Below are 14,266 nucleotides of genomic sequence, written 5' to 3' on the forward strand. Positions count from 1 at the left end.
ATGTCAGTAAAGAGTACAGAAGGCGGGCAGTTTGATAGATAGACAGACATACTGGCTGACCTATCAAAGACACTGTGGAGACATACATAGGCCTAAGAAATAGACAGATCAAGAGATGCACAGACAATGATAGACAGTATCATTCTCTTTAACATCATTATAGATATGTGTTTAAGGACGACACTTTTGTGTAAATAGAAAACGAAAACTTCGAAAGTTAAGTTATTTAATAATTTTTGGTTTCTAGACTATCAAACGTACATATTAGTCTGTGATATAGCCAGCATATTGCAGTAGCACACGTGCTATATGTTTAATGAAATGAAAAAAAGTAATAATTTTAAACAACATTTTCAGTCTTAGTCTCTATTGTTACACCCTTTGGACTTTCAACTAATTTATCATATTCGTTAACGGATCCCTTGACGCGTATTTTACCAATAGCAAGCTTTTTGCCATAAGTTATTTCATGTGGGTTACACACTTGGGGGTAGGTTCGGTTAGAGAGAGACAGAATAGGCCGGAGACAGCTTTGTATTGTGTCTTAGTATGACCAAGTTCAAATCTTGACCTTTATTACTATCACAGGTCCATATATACAGTGTAGTATGAATAATCATTAGAATCAATGAATGACACGACTAACTAATGACACGCCCAATGCATAATCTACATAATTAGTAAAGGAATTGGTGGGCGGAGCAACACCATACACGTGATTCCCAACATTTCACGGCATAAATATGTGTTAATAATTGTTGACATGTTGTTATGACTTCATCAACACATGCGCATATAGAAAAGAGGCCGCTGTTAAGAATAAAATAAAATTAGAGTTTGAACTGGAAACTGTAGAAAATGTTGTCCTGTCTGTTGTACGACATTGCGTGCAAGCACTAAAATGCGCGCAGTCCTCCTTGCATATAAATGTGTAAATAAACAGCGATATGACGTTTGATTCAATATGACTGAATATCCTGCCCTCCCTAACCAATACAAGTGTCACACACGCTAACATACAAATGCACTGATATCATGACAAAAGCAGTACATCTTCTGTAAATCACACTGTTGCAAGAGGCAGAGATTGTCAAGGACGAAGGCAATCATAGTTTTCGATAAAATGTAAACTTTACCGATAATGTGAGGAAGTATCAAAAACACTCACTGATGAAGAAATCTAGAGGTATCCCTGATAGAAGACTCGGGTGACTCAAACATCTTCTTCAGGACATCTGACGATGCTTTAAGCGCTTTTTGTATTTGTTTGTCAGCCCAGGGCAAAACAACTGTAGCTGCCTCGTTTATTGGCTGCAAAACACAGAAATATATTAAGCTAAAAGCCTTTAAAGGCTACAAACAATTTTCAGCATTAAGAGAACTTCGTCTAGGTGCGTATTTCGTAGCTGTGCGATCGTCTATACAAAATAACTCTCCTCACAGGCAATAATATTTCAAGTATCCAAATGCATTTAAGTAGATATAACATTTGAACTATTCTGGACTATAAACTCAGTTTTCTTCATGTAGTAAATTAAAAATAAAGGGCAAACCTTACGTGATAAATGTCCATTACATCAGTCTTAACAGAGCAGAACAAACTTAACAGGCGAAGAATGACATCTTGAAGCTCATAAAAAGAATTAGAAAGACCATTGTATTTTCCAATCATTGAAACAGCATCCTTCGACACGTTTCGGAAGTCTCGGACTTGAACGGGGAGGTCTCTAACTGCATTTATAAAATCCTGAAAAATCTTTGTACTCGATCCCTTATCGGAAGAGAGTGCCTCGTTGAATTTGATAATCGATTCTTTCAGAGGTTGCATGATTTTCTTTGAAGACTTATCAAATAATTTTGCTTTGATTTCCTTAATTTCGTATCCAAATTCCTGCAAGGACAATAGAAATCTTTGATTACTGGCAATGCATGTTTTTTGTTAAGAATTGATTCTTGAAAAATAATGCTACACTTGACTAAAGTGTTACATTTTCTCTCCTTTTACATAATAGATTCACTTAGAATACAAACACATAATAAACGAAATAAAACAAGGATCTCGATCTAATTTCCTTCCTTGCCAAATTGTTCGGCGGGTATGTAACTGAATAGACCTTTTACAGTCCATTTCGTTGTTTTCCATCAACAAGGGAAACAGCGCGAGGAACAGTTCGCCTAACAAGCTGTTCCCTGTACTTAATGACTAATATTTGTAAAAGGGAATGTCGTAAATTACATGTAAAACACATACACAGCTTACATATTGAGTTAATTGAGCCACAGAGTACCAGAGTGGCAACCGCAATTGTTTAAGGCGTGAAGCGGTTACGTAAGCAACCCATGTTTGCCTCGCCTCACGAAGCTCTTGGCTCTCTTTTCCGAAGAGTGCCGACCATGCACCCTTCGGTAATTTTCGGATTTTCACCAATTGTTAAGCGAAAGTATGTTCGACAAAGTTTGTGTTGTTGTTGTCGTGTGGTGCTCATCGAGATTGATGTGCTGGCGAAAACGGAAGTGCTTTGAGCTTCAGGAAAGTGGGTTTTACCGTTTTAAAAATTCCTCTCATATTTTTATGAATATATAATGAGTGTGTTTGAACCAAATTTGAAAGTCTTTTATCGATACTGTCTGGTTTTACTCAATGGTTTACGGTCAGTCATACTGTCTTATACACATGCGTCAAGAAAGGACATGTTTATGAAACTGCTGGCGTGTTATGTTTTGATTGGCGTGAAGCAGTGTTTCTGGCCTGAGAGCTCAAAAAGTAACTATGGTTGCTACGCGACTGGCAGTACGATGCCATCTCGTCGTATGTTTCGCATAATCTCGTGTAATTGTCAACCACAAACAAAACCTACAAAACGTTTAACACCTTTGAAGCTCATTTTAATATGAAAAGCCATTAGTCTACCGAGACGACCATGGAACAAAAGGCATGCAAGTGTTGCCACTATGCCTATGGTACTCTGTGATTGAGCATAGAAAGTGCTGCAAGTGGTAAGCTTGTATATTGATATATTCAGTGACATTCTCGCCATTAATACGATTACAATAACCATGCTTCATGTGTTGCGATGTGAGATGATTTTACATTTTGTCTAATCGTAGACATTTTCCTTAATTTTATATATATATATATATATATATATATATATATATATATATATATATATATATATATCACAAACTACTTCAAATATATAGTAATAATATCTGTCACTTAAGTTCCATGCATCCTGCAATCTTCAGATAAAGCTCTCATTTATATGTTTGGGACGTACCATTCTATTTGTATGTGGTGTTAAAATTTGATGAATAATATTTTTTGCTGGCGACATTTTCAAACCAACTCAGGACGTTTGTTTAACAGCGTAGATCCGCCAGCATTGATAATGTGCAGATTTCTGATATACAAAGGTTGCATTGCTTGCTTATGTTAGAGTGACTTTGTCGGTAATTGGCCATGGGACGTCAAAGACTTGGTCCTTGTCTTTTAAGTTCCAAATAAACTTTGACAACTTTGCACTGTTCCGATATTTCCCGTTACGGAACGATTGCATGTTATCAGTTATAAATAGAGTGTAAAGCTCACACATCAATTTTTGTTTTGTTGTCGTCTGCATGCGGTTTTCCCGTTAACGGAACTACATAGATATTTCGGAAAGGACACCACGTCATCTGACCAATACATTTCCAGTCTGCTATTTCATTTGACTTCATTTTTATACCCCAAACTTTATACGGCAAGCGTTTTCCGGATACTTTTATTTACGGCTTCGCCATCGGACAAGATCGGCTGATCGTCATCTGCAAGTTCAACGAGACCGCAGTGTTGTTTATCACATCCTTTAAACCGGAAACCAGTATGTGATGGCTTATAGCAGTGTCCAGTTGCAAGTTCTTCGCTGTTGATTCAGATTTTCAAGAGACAGTAGATCGATATTCTCAAGGAATTTTAGAGGGGTCGCAGGACATAGAGAGTGGTGTAGAAAGCGATGCTAGCGACACTGTGGTGTCAGAGGTCGAAGATCACAATGGAGATTGTGGCAAAAATATCAGCGATTGCAATGAATCGAGCTCCAAGAGCTTGTTGAAAACGTCTTGTGTTCTTTGGATGTCCATATAATGAATGACTTGTTACGTTTCAACTTGGTAGTGTAGATGTTTCAACTGTGGATGTATTCTTGAGTGCGTTTGAGAAGGGCTGTGGTTGCAACAGCCACTGCTATCGTAAGCTGAACGTCGACCTTGTTTACGACCACCGCCTTCAGATGCTCGAATTTGACAAAAGTGAAAAGGAAATACTACTAGTTGTTTCCAAACTCAGAAATATGGGGTATGGATCTGAGGAGACATGGCGAGGAAAAAGGCAAAAATCCAAGATTTCGATATGACTTTGACGGCGCAGAGGACAGCGTGCCTGTTTGTTTACGTCATTGGTACAGTAGATATACGAGGGCAAAATGGCGATGCCTACAACAAGTAGTATATTTACGTCTGAAGTTAGTTTGCTTTGACGTGTAATTCAAGGATGACAAAATCGATGTTTTACAGCCAACTACGGAGCTAGTGCCGTTTTGGTTTTGTTCTATACCATTTTCCAATTCTAACAGCGTAGTTTCGATCGCACCTGCATATGTGTAGTGCGGCATATGTGATACGAGAAATCAAAGTGACCTGAGGTGACCTCTCAGCTGAGTGGCGCTATGGCGAATTGATTTGTTTATAGTGTGACGAGTTCTGCAATGTATTTGCAGTTTCTTACCGTTTTATACATAGTTTTTGACTTACTTAATCTGCTAACAAAGCTACATGGGGAAACAGAAATATCTTTTATGTTGACTGGGATGGGATGAGGTTGGGGAGTGCAGGTTGATGGCTGGGCTAGGTTTATCATTACTTCCCAGGCATCTTTGATCTCAGCAAATTGCTCCTGTCAGTATCTATTTAGCTTGAAGTGTATGATTTGATTAATTGATATACTTATACTGTGATGTGCAGGTAATAAACATTTCCGGAATGGGAAGAAACACTACTGTGAAAATTGAGTTGTTCTTCGGAGACACAGCAATAAAGGAAGGCGACCTCCCAATGCATATTCTTTTGAGGTGAGTGATAGAGTTTATTTCTACTTCATTCATATTCATTTAGTTCACATTAAGTTCAAAATCTGTCTGTAAAGCAAAATATTGACTTTGTGACTTCATTTGTCACTCTATGTTGATCTACATGCAGTACAACAAATGATTACTGGCTTTTATACAATTTAATAATTAGCTCTGCAGAAAATTCATTACCCTGAGTTTCAACATTTCCTACATTCAGATTGTATAAACCTCTGGTGATGCATCCCCCTGTTGTTGTTTTTTTTAAATGAAAGTGTTCTAAGCAATTAAAATATCAATGTTTATATATAAATTATCAAAAAATGATTTGCGCAGTCATTCCATAATATAAAATAACACAATTCAACTTTAATGACATTTTTTTCTTATTTCTTTTATTTTCTCCAGACTTTATACAAGGCAGTGTAGTTCATTCAAAGCTATACTAAATCTAATGTATCCCTTTGGCAGCTGCACCAAGTGGACGTGATTCCCAGTCACTCATTTACTTACCAGCTAGCTCCACAAAAGAAGACATACACAATACTTACAAGCAATCCTGTTTGGCTGAAAATGTAGCATGTGTTGGACTGACTCTTTTCAAAAATCTTTGGAATGAGTGTTTGACACACATTAAAATTTTGACACCAAGAACTGATATGTGCCATAAATTTGTCATGAGTTTCAGGCAGGTTTCTTATGCAAGGACAGAGACTGAAAATGTTGAAGTAGTGACTGAATTTGCAAGACATCTAGAAACTGCAAAACATAAACATGATTTTTACTTAAAATGCACAACAGATGCCAAAGAAGAGCTGGAAAGTAATGTTAATTTACCTGTTAATGCAGAGCCATCATTCTGTTGATTTACATAAAGTTCATTACACATTTGATTTTGCCCAGAGTATATTAGTTCCACATTTGTCAAATCAGATTAGTCCATTTTATTTCCTCTCTTTGAGAAATATCCATTTATTTGGCATCAATAATGAAGGCATGTCAAAGCAGATTAATTATCTAATTAATGAAGATCAAACAATAGGTTTGGTTGGCGCAAAGGCTCATGGGCCAAATGATGTCATTTGCAAACTTTATCAGATAGGATAATTGCCTGTCATTGTTTCTGTCTGTACATTCATTCACTACATTCACTACATTGGCATGACCTTGGTAAGAAATGTTCTGATATCAGTAAAATGTGCACACTTTACATTTCAAGTGAATGATAGGAATTTGTAATTGCCAAGACCACAGCTGTCAATGATATTCAAATGGAAAGAAATATTAAATTACTTATTTTAATGTTTGACTTGTATATTGATGAATAACAGCGAGTTATCTGCTCATTGACACAAACATGTGGTTTCTTTTTAATAATATGATAGTTCTCATCACAAAAAAACTAGTGTGTGGTATTTATTTCACTTGTTTGTGTTAAATATGTGTGTATGTATGGATGGATGATGGATGGATGGATTAATGAATGGATAGATGGATTGATGTGTGTGTATGTATGTATGTACTAATGGATGGATGGATGGACGGACAGATGGATGGATGCGGGATGTATGTATGTTTATGTATGTATGTATGGATGGGTGTTTGTGTGTGTGTATGTATGTATGGATTGATTGATGCACGGATGGGTGGACGTATGTGTGAATGGATGGATGGATGGATAGATGGATGGATGTATATTTGTATGTATAGACTGGTTGATTGACGGATGGATGGATCGAGGAATGGATTGATTGAGGAATGGATGGATGAAAGGAGGAAAGGATGGATTGAGGAATGAATGGATGGATGGACGGACGGATGTATGTATGTATGTATGTATGTATGTATGTATGTATGTATGTATATATGGATGGATGTATGGGTACAGTGTGTGTGATTGAGTATGTATGTATGTATGTATGTATGTATGTATGTATGTATGTATGTATGTATGTATGTATGTATGTATGTATGTATGTATGTATGTATGTATGTATGTATGTGTGTTACATAATGTACGATGGATGGATGGATATATGGAATGGATTGATGTACGGATGGGTGGACGTATGTGTTAATGGATGGATAGATGGGTGGATGTATGTGTGTATGTATAGATGGATTAAGGAATGGATGGAGGAGGAATGAATGGATGGATGGATTGGCGCATGTATGTATGTATGTATGTATGTATGTATGTATGTATGTATGTATGTATGTATGTATGTATGTATGTATGTATGTTACATAATGTACGATGGATGGATGGATATATGGAATGGATTGATGTACGGATGGGTGGACGTATGTGTTAATGGATGGATAGATGGGTGGATGTATGTGTGTATGTATAGATGGATTAAGGAATGGATGGAGGAGGAATGAATGGATGGATGGATTGGCGCATGTATGTATGTATGTATGTATGTATGTATGTATGTATGTATGTATGTATGTATGTATGTATGTATGTATGTATGTATGTATGTATGTATGTATGTATGTATGTATGTATGTATGTATGTATGTATGTATGCATGCATGCATGCATGCATGCATGCATGCATGCATGCATGCATGTATGTATGTATGTATGTATGTATGTATGTATGTATGTATGTATCGGTATGGGTGGATGCATGATAATCTTACAGCAGTTCCCACCCTACAAGAAAAATTGAATCTTCCAATACCAAACCCCCCTCCCCACCCCCTAACATTATTTTAACTCTGACTTTATTTCTCCAACTCAATGGATCAAATATTTGAAGAAAGAAACATAGTAACATGTTGCAGATTTTTAGTAATAAAAAATCTTGGAGAAAATGCAAATGCAGATTGCATATCAGCTTAGGTTATACCAGATTTTACTGTGCTTTTCAAAGGCACAAATATAACAAGTCTGTTCTTGCATGAATTTGTATTTTTCACTTCATATGGCATAAATCTACACAATGAGAAAAATACAGTCCACTATTATTGATCAGTGACAGTTTACAGCTGATCAGCTGTGATATCTAAAGGCTGAAATGCTGTGCTAGGGGGTCTCATCTTCTAAGACATTTTTGGCAACTTAGGGAGTCCCAATCCGACTAAGCAAGGCATCGTTTGAAAGCTGAATATGTGGAAATTCATAATATGTAAAAATCTCAAAATCGATATTTTTGACCATTAGGTACCTTTTCCCGTGACGCGACTCATATATATATATATATATATATATATATATATATATATATATATATATATATATATATATATATATATATATATATATATATATATATATATATATATATATATATATATATATATATATATATATATACAACATATATATAGAACCAAGAATACTTACAAATACAACCATGACAATTGATTCATATCTCTCGCTTACCTGAAAAATGTTTATATCGTAGCCAACTTCGCTGTTAAAACATACTTTCGCGTCAATAAGTTTGTATTCCCAGTTAAAGTAGCCAATAAAAGCCCTTGCGAATGCATGGTTGTAAATATCAAGCTTCGCGTTCCCTGCCAAAGGACCTGTTGGTGGATTTTGATTTCGTATTAACGAGCAGACCAACACAAATTAAATCAGATATTAAAGCTTAAGTAAAATCTTATCCCAAATAATGTAGGGAATCCCAGTATGTGACTTTATGGACATATAGATGTCGACACAGGATCTATGGAGTAAACTTAACCATTCCATCAACGTACCCGAAGTAGTTTGCTTAACTATGTGAGCTGATCATTCTTTACATAGTATTTCCAATGAATAAAGGTATTAATTTCCCTGTAGTAAACGAATGCCGATTTCTCTCTTTCTCAAAGCAAAAATGAAGATGATGTTAAACTAAAACAAGATCAAAAATTAGAACAAAAATCAAATCGAACCTGTAATTCTAGTTTAAATTTTAACAGCGAAAATGGAAATCCAGAAAAAGAAAACATCTACTGCAAAAAACAACAACAATAGAAATGAATTTTATCATTTAAAAACGGTCTTGCGACCCTCTTCGATCATTTGCCGTACACTACATAGGGCGATTGCTGAAGCCAACGATTTTGTTTGACTAGGGGGAAGTTCTTAGTCTGAGAGAATAAGTGACTTAAATTTGCCTATTGCACACTTTAAAACATTATAATGAACCTGAAATTTGTCAGCTATGAAGACAGAAAATCGATATTTTCAAATGCGGTAGTCATTTCAATGTAATGAAAACAAGTAAATATTCATTTGGAATTCCAAAAGGTAGTTCAATATAGTCTTGATATATCTATTTTTGTTCTGATTTCGATTTTAGCTTTGCTTTAATTTATAGCTATTTCCGTTTCTGATTTTTTGGTCGACCCAGCGGCTTACAGACGACGTATACGCAGGTCAATAATATAGTATACGAGTAACCGGAAGTTTACCCGGATAAATTCATGTTGGCCGCCAAGTTTATTTGAGTGCTGGTAAATAAACAAATAAAAAGTTAACGTGCAAAGTAATTTGTAACAGGTCTAACCTGAGAGCAAGCGCAGCGTGGTATCGTCATTGATGTTTTCAGGCAATAGCAATATAGAATGCTAATTTCTGTGTTCGCTACATATTTTTACCATATATTCGACCCTGGTTTTATACAAATTAAATGAATAGAATAACAATTGTAGATTTGTTATAACAGCAATTTAACTCGGAAATGCCAAGTTCGCCAACGAAAATCATTTAAAACAGGTAATTCACATGATTCTGATCAGTTTATTGTAACAGGGCCGGGAAAAGAGAACGTCTGATGCAAAACAAATAATTGTTATTCCCGTTGGTAACTCTCAACCACACGATTTTTAATCCCGCGTGAGTTGACCGTTCGTTCTCATGAGCTTTGGCTTGTTTCAAAATGGCGGCGCGGAGCAATTACCGGTTAATTAATTTAATTAAGTGATCGAAAATGATCATTTTGAACTAAATTTTCACCTTCTTTCGAACAGAGAGATTCTTTTGTCTGGAAATAACATTTTCGTGTATGATTTGTAGTAGATAACATCTTTAATTTCACGCAATCCGTGTAGAAGTAGTCAACACTACTGCCTTAATGTAAGCAACCGGAAGTGCAATCTTTCAAACTCGTAGGTATATAGAGATTCCATTCTAAATCTCATATACACACGTTAGTCTGGATATTCGCTTTGCGCGCGAGCGGCCTTAGGCCGCTCTCGCTGCCCTCGCAGTTATCTTTAACATGCCATTAACAAAATATATCCCTTTCATTAGTCGGTAAGTATTATTATCCACCTTATCACTGATAAAAAATTCTTTACTATCACACCTAAAAACAGAAAAAGAAAGAAAACTGTCGTGCATAGAAACGAGTACATACGTAAAGAATCTTAGAAAAGCGCCGTCTGTATCAATAACCAGATGCAAACATCCCCAGTTTTAGACCGAACGCTAGTTTTCAGCTTGCAAAATTACTATTGCAACGATAACGATAAGGATGGCACAATACGTCCCTTGTTAAAGGGACAAAGTCCGCCATTTTTCATGAATTTTGTTTGATACGATATACTACTTATTTTGTTTGACATGTTGAAAGATAATGAATGGGTGGCCATGATGCATATATTCGACCCACGTTTAAGACACGATACATGAAACAATCGCGAAATAAATTAATGGTCGTGACAATTAATTCATTTTTGGGATGGTTTCATTTAATATGTATAAAACCGGGGTCGAATATATGCATGGCCATCCATTTATTCAGTATATTTCAACATGTTAAACTATATCAGAAGTATCTTGCAGAAAACAAAATTCATGAAAAATGGGCGACTTTGTCCCTTTAAGCACAATACGTTGTTATCACGGTAAAAGTACTAATTCGTGTCCTAAAGTTTTGTACATTAAATAGAAAATCTATACCTGCAGGGTCTTACATCGTAAATGTGTGTAAACTGTTTTAATCAGAGGGTAACCTGGCCAAGTCGTTGTAAAAAGTATATAGCAAGTAAGAAATATTGTTTTTTCCTTTACTTTTACTAATCATGAATCAATACAAATAAAATTTCTAGTGTTAACCCCTGGCCCAGCACCAGTAGCTGAGCCGTATAAGATATTATTAATGTTTGTTCGGAAATCAAAACAGAATGCATTTTTGTTTTGATTTTGTCAGCAAAATTAAATTAATTGTCGTTTCGATACTCATTTATTTTTTTTCTTTGTCCATTATTGTATTAATCTACATGACAACTTCTTTTTTTAATTTCTATATTTGTTTTAATCATTAATTTCTTCACTTTTCATTTTAACTTTCTTTTTGGTTTCTTTTATTTTATTTATAAACTTAAATTAACATCTATTCGTTTTTTAACCTCTTTACCTAGCTTCCTAAGTGAGCGTCGCATGATATCGTCGGCCGGACCGCAAAACGTTTGTAGATGAGGCCAAGAATAAATTGTGCTGTTCCGATAACATGATGGTTTTCAAAAATAGGGTAGGGCATGCGCAGACGGCATAATAATCTACAAATCACTAAATATGGATATAAATATCATTTAAAAATAATTCAAGGCATGCATTACCACAATATGAACATTTTAACGATATTTCAACCAAACGAAAACCCATGCCAAATATCAAAATCATTAAATCAATGGTTTTAGGACAAATTGAAAATACTGATTTTCACAAAAAAGCTTAAAATGTGACTTTAACAATAATGAATAAAAAAACCCAAAAAAGATCAATTTAGATATTTGTCGGAATGACCATCCAACCAAATTTCAAAAACGAGTTACTGAGGGGTTTCTGAGATATGTCTGTCTATGGCATACGGCATACGCTGGGCCATGGCATTGGTCCAAAGGCCTTATAAAAATGAAAAAATTCAGTCTGACTCTGTTATTTTATTGCACAATAGAAATACAGCTGTATTGTGCATTCTCATTATATGCACATACAAAGTTTATCTTCTTTTTACAAAAATACTGGATTGATGCTCTGGTCGTTCTTAGTCACAGCAGCTCTCGTCTATGCTATCAATTTTGGCGAACTTTTTTTGCGTCGACCTCCGACCTGTTTATCATGAGGCGCTCCTGTATTTCTCCTTTATTGAAAGTTGTGTCTGACTTGAAAATTTTCGTAACAATGAATAATGATAATTAGAATCTAGCAAAATAAACCTACTTCACAAATTTGTGTTTCATAGTTTTATCACCAGTTTGGAGGTTCTTATTCGTATAGGCCCGACCGAGCCTGACTTCAGACGTACATGCCGCCGACACTTAAGGTGTTGTACTGCGACCGCGCCGCGCGCCACGCCGCCTCTTAAATCGTCTTGTGATAAAAAAAACATTCCTAGAATTAGTAAAAAAACATTCCAAACAATGAAGTTACGAGGATGAATCACCCGTTTATTCCAGAAGACCTACAAGCACACAATTTTAGGAGTAACTTGCAGTTAGTCCCTAGTTCTCCACGCGTTGCCGAATGAACCAACGTTACACTGTTCACGCCCTTAGGCCCAAAAGGGGTTTTGGTTCCCGTCATCACGTGTGCCATGTGAAATGCGCGACACGACTTTGTTAAGTCCTGGGTTTCAATCTCAGGATACATTATTTGCGCTAATGTACGTTGAATTGTATGCAACAGGCAGAAACATAGCATTTACATGTTAATTCATGTTATAAATCAGTTTATATATTCATTAAAAGTTCTTAAATGTATATCAGGCTTGTTTCTTCAGCAGCGGTCATTTTACTTATGGTGGCCATGTTTGCAAAAAACCCCAAAAGTTTATGGGATAAAGTTCATGGCTTCCGTTTAAGTTGCTTTTTGAAGAAAAGCGAAGTATCATTGTCGTAGATAAATTTCTTGGCCTGTGTTATGTTTTAAAGTCGGGTATATATATATATATATATATAATATATATATATATATATATATATATATATATATATATATATATATATATATATATATATATATATATATCTGGTCTAATTACCGCGTTCTTTACATTTATCAACGACATTCACCCTACAATCAAATTCACTATGACCGTCTCTAACACATCTCTCCCCTTTCTCGCTGTTACACAGCACGTGGACCCAGATGGTAACCTCGAAACAGACCTTTACAAAAAGCCAACCGACACCAATCAATATTTGCTATTCACTTCTTCTCACCCCAGGCATACAAAAACAGGCATTCCATACGGTCTGGCGTTGCGTATCTGCCGCATCTGCTCCAAAACGGACTGGAGGGATGTACGCTTAAATGAGCTGAAAGCATCACTCGTTAAACGTGGCTATTCCGAAAATCTAGTAGATGATCAAATACATCGCGCCAAACAAATATTCCGTGACACTCTACTACAGTATAAATCAAAACAAGACCAGTCACGCATACCATTAGTAACAACTTTTAACCCACACAACCCCAACATCAAACAAATTGTCAATTCCCACTTCGCTATCTTACACAAATCAACTCGCCGCAAAACTGCCATTCCAAATCCATCAATAATTAGCTCATAGACGAAGTCATAGTCTACGAGACCTCTTGGTCCATAGCGACATACAACAGTCAAAACTAACAGCAGGTTTCTAAAAATGCGGTTCAAACAGGGGTTGCAACATCTGCAAGTACTCCACTAACGCCACGCAATTTCAAAGTCACGTAACAAACTCCGTTTACACCATCAAACATAACATTACTTGCAAATCCAAAAACCTGGTTTATCTATCAAATGCAACAGATGCAATAAACAGTATGTTGGAGAAACTAAAACAGAATTTCGCCTCAGGTTCAATAACCATCTATCAACGTTAACCATAAGACTCAAAACTAACACTCCCATCGCGGTTCATTTCAACGAAAATCAACACACCATTCACGACGTTTCAATAATAGGGATTATCAAAATAAATTAACAAGATGACACGCTTCGCAAGAAAATAGAATCCATCTTGATTTCAAAACTGGGTACATTGTCACCGAACGGCCTCAACATTCTCAGCTAAAAGTAATTTAAATAACAATTGCTCGAGGCGCCCTCGGACAGGCACTATAAATAACCATTACCACCAATTTTGAATTGCCACTTTCCATCTGCGCCACACATACGGTAAGAATTGTACCTCTATACCTTTTGTAACTTTCTAATTTACTC

General features: G+C 35.9%; 1 long non-coding RNA gene across 1 annotated transcript; it reads left to right on the top strand.

The window, feature by feature from the left end:
• The first annotated feature begins 3,780 nt into the window (after window positions 1-3,780).
• Window positions 3,781-6,462, top strand: LOC139146166 (uncharacterized). The gene is made up of 3 exons (XR_011555106.1): window positions 3,781-4,439; window positions 5,002-5,108; window positions 5,514-6,462. It is a non-coding gene; the product is annotated as an uncharacterized lncRNA (long non-coding RNA).
• The last annotated feature ends 7,804 nt before the right edge of the window (window positions 6,463-14,266 follow it).

The sequence above is a fragment of the Ptychodera flava genome, chromosome 12 (assembly GCF_041260155.1).
Source record: "Ptychodera flava strain L36383 chromosome 12, AS_Pfla_20210202, whole genome shotgun sequence".
Taxonomy (NCBI): domain Eukaryota; kingdom Metazoa; phylum Hemichordata; class Enteropneusta; family Ptychoderidae; genus Ptychodera; species Ptychodera flava.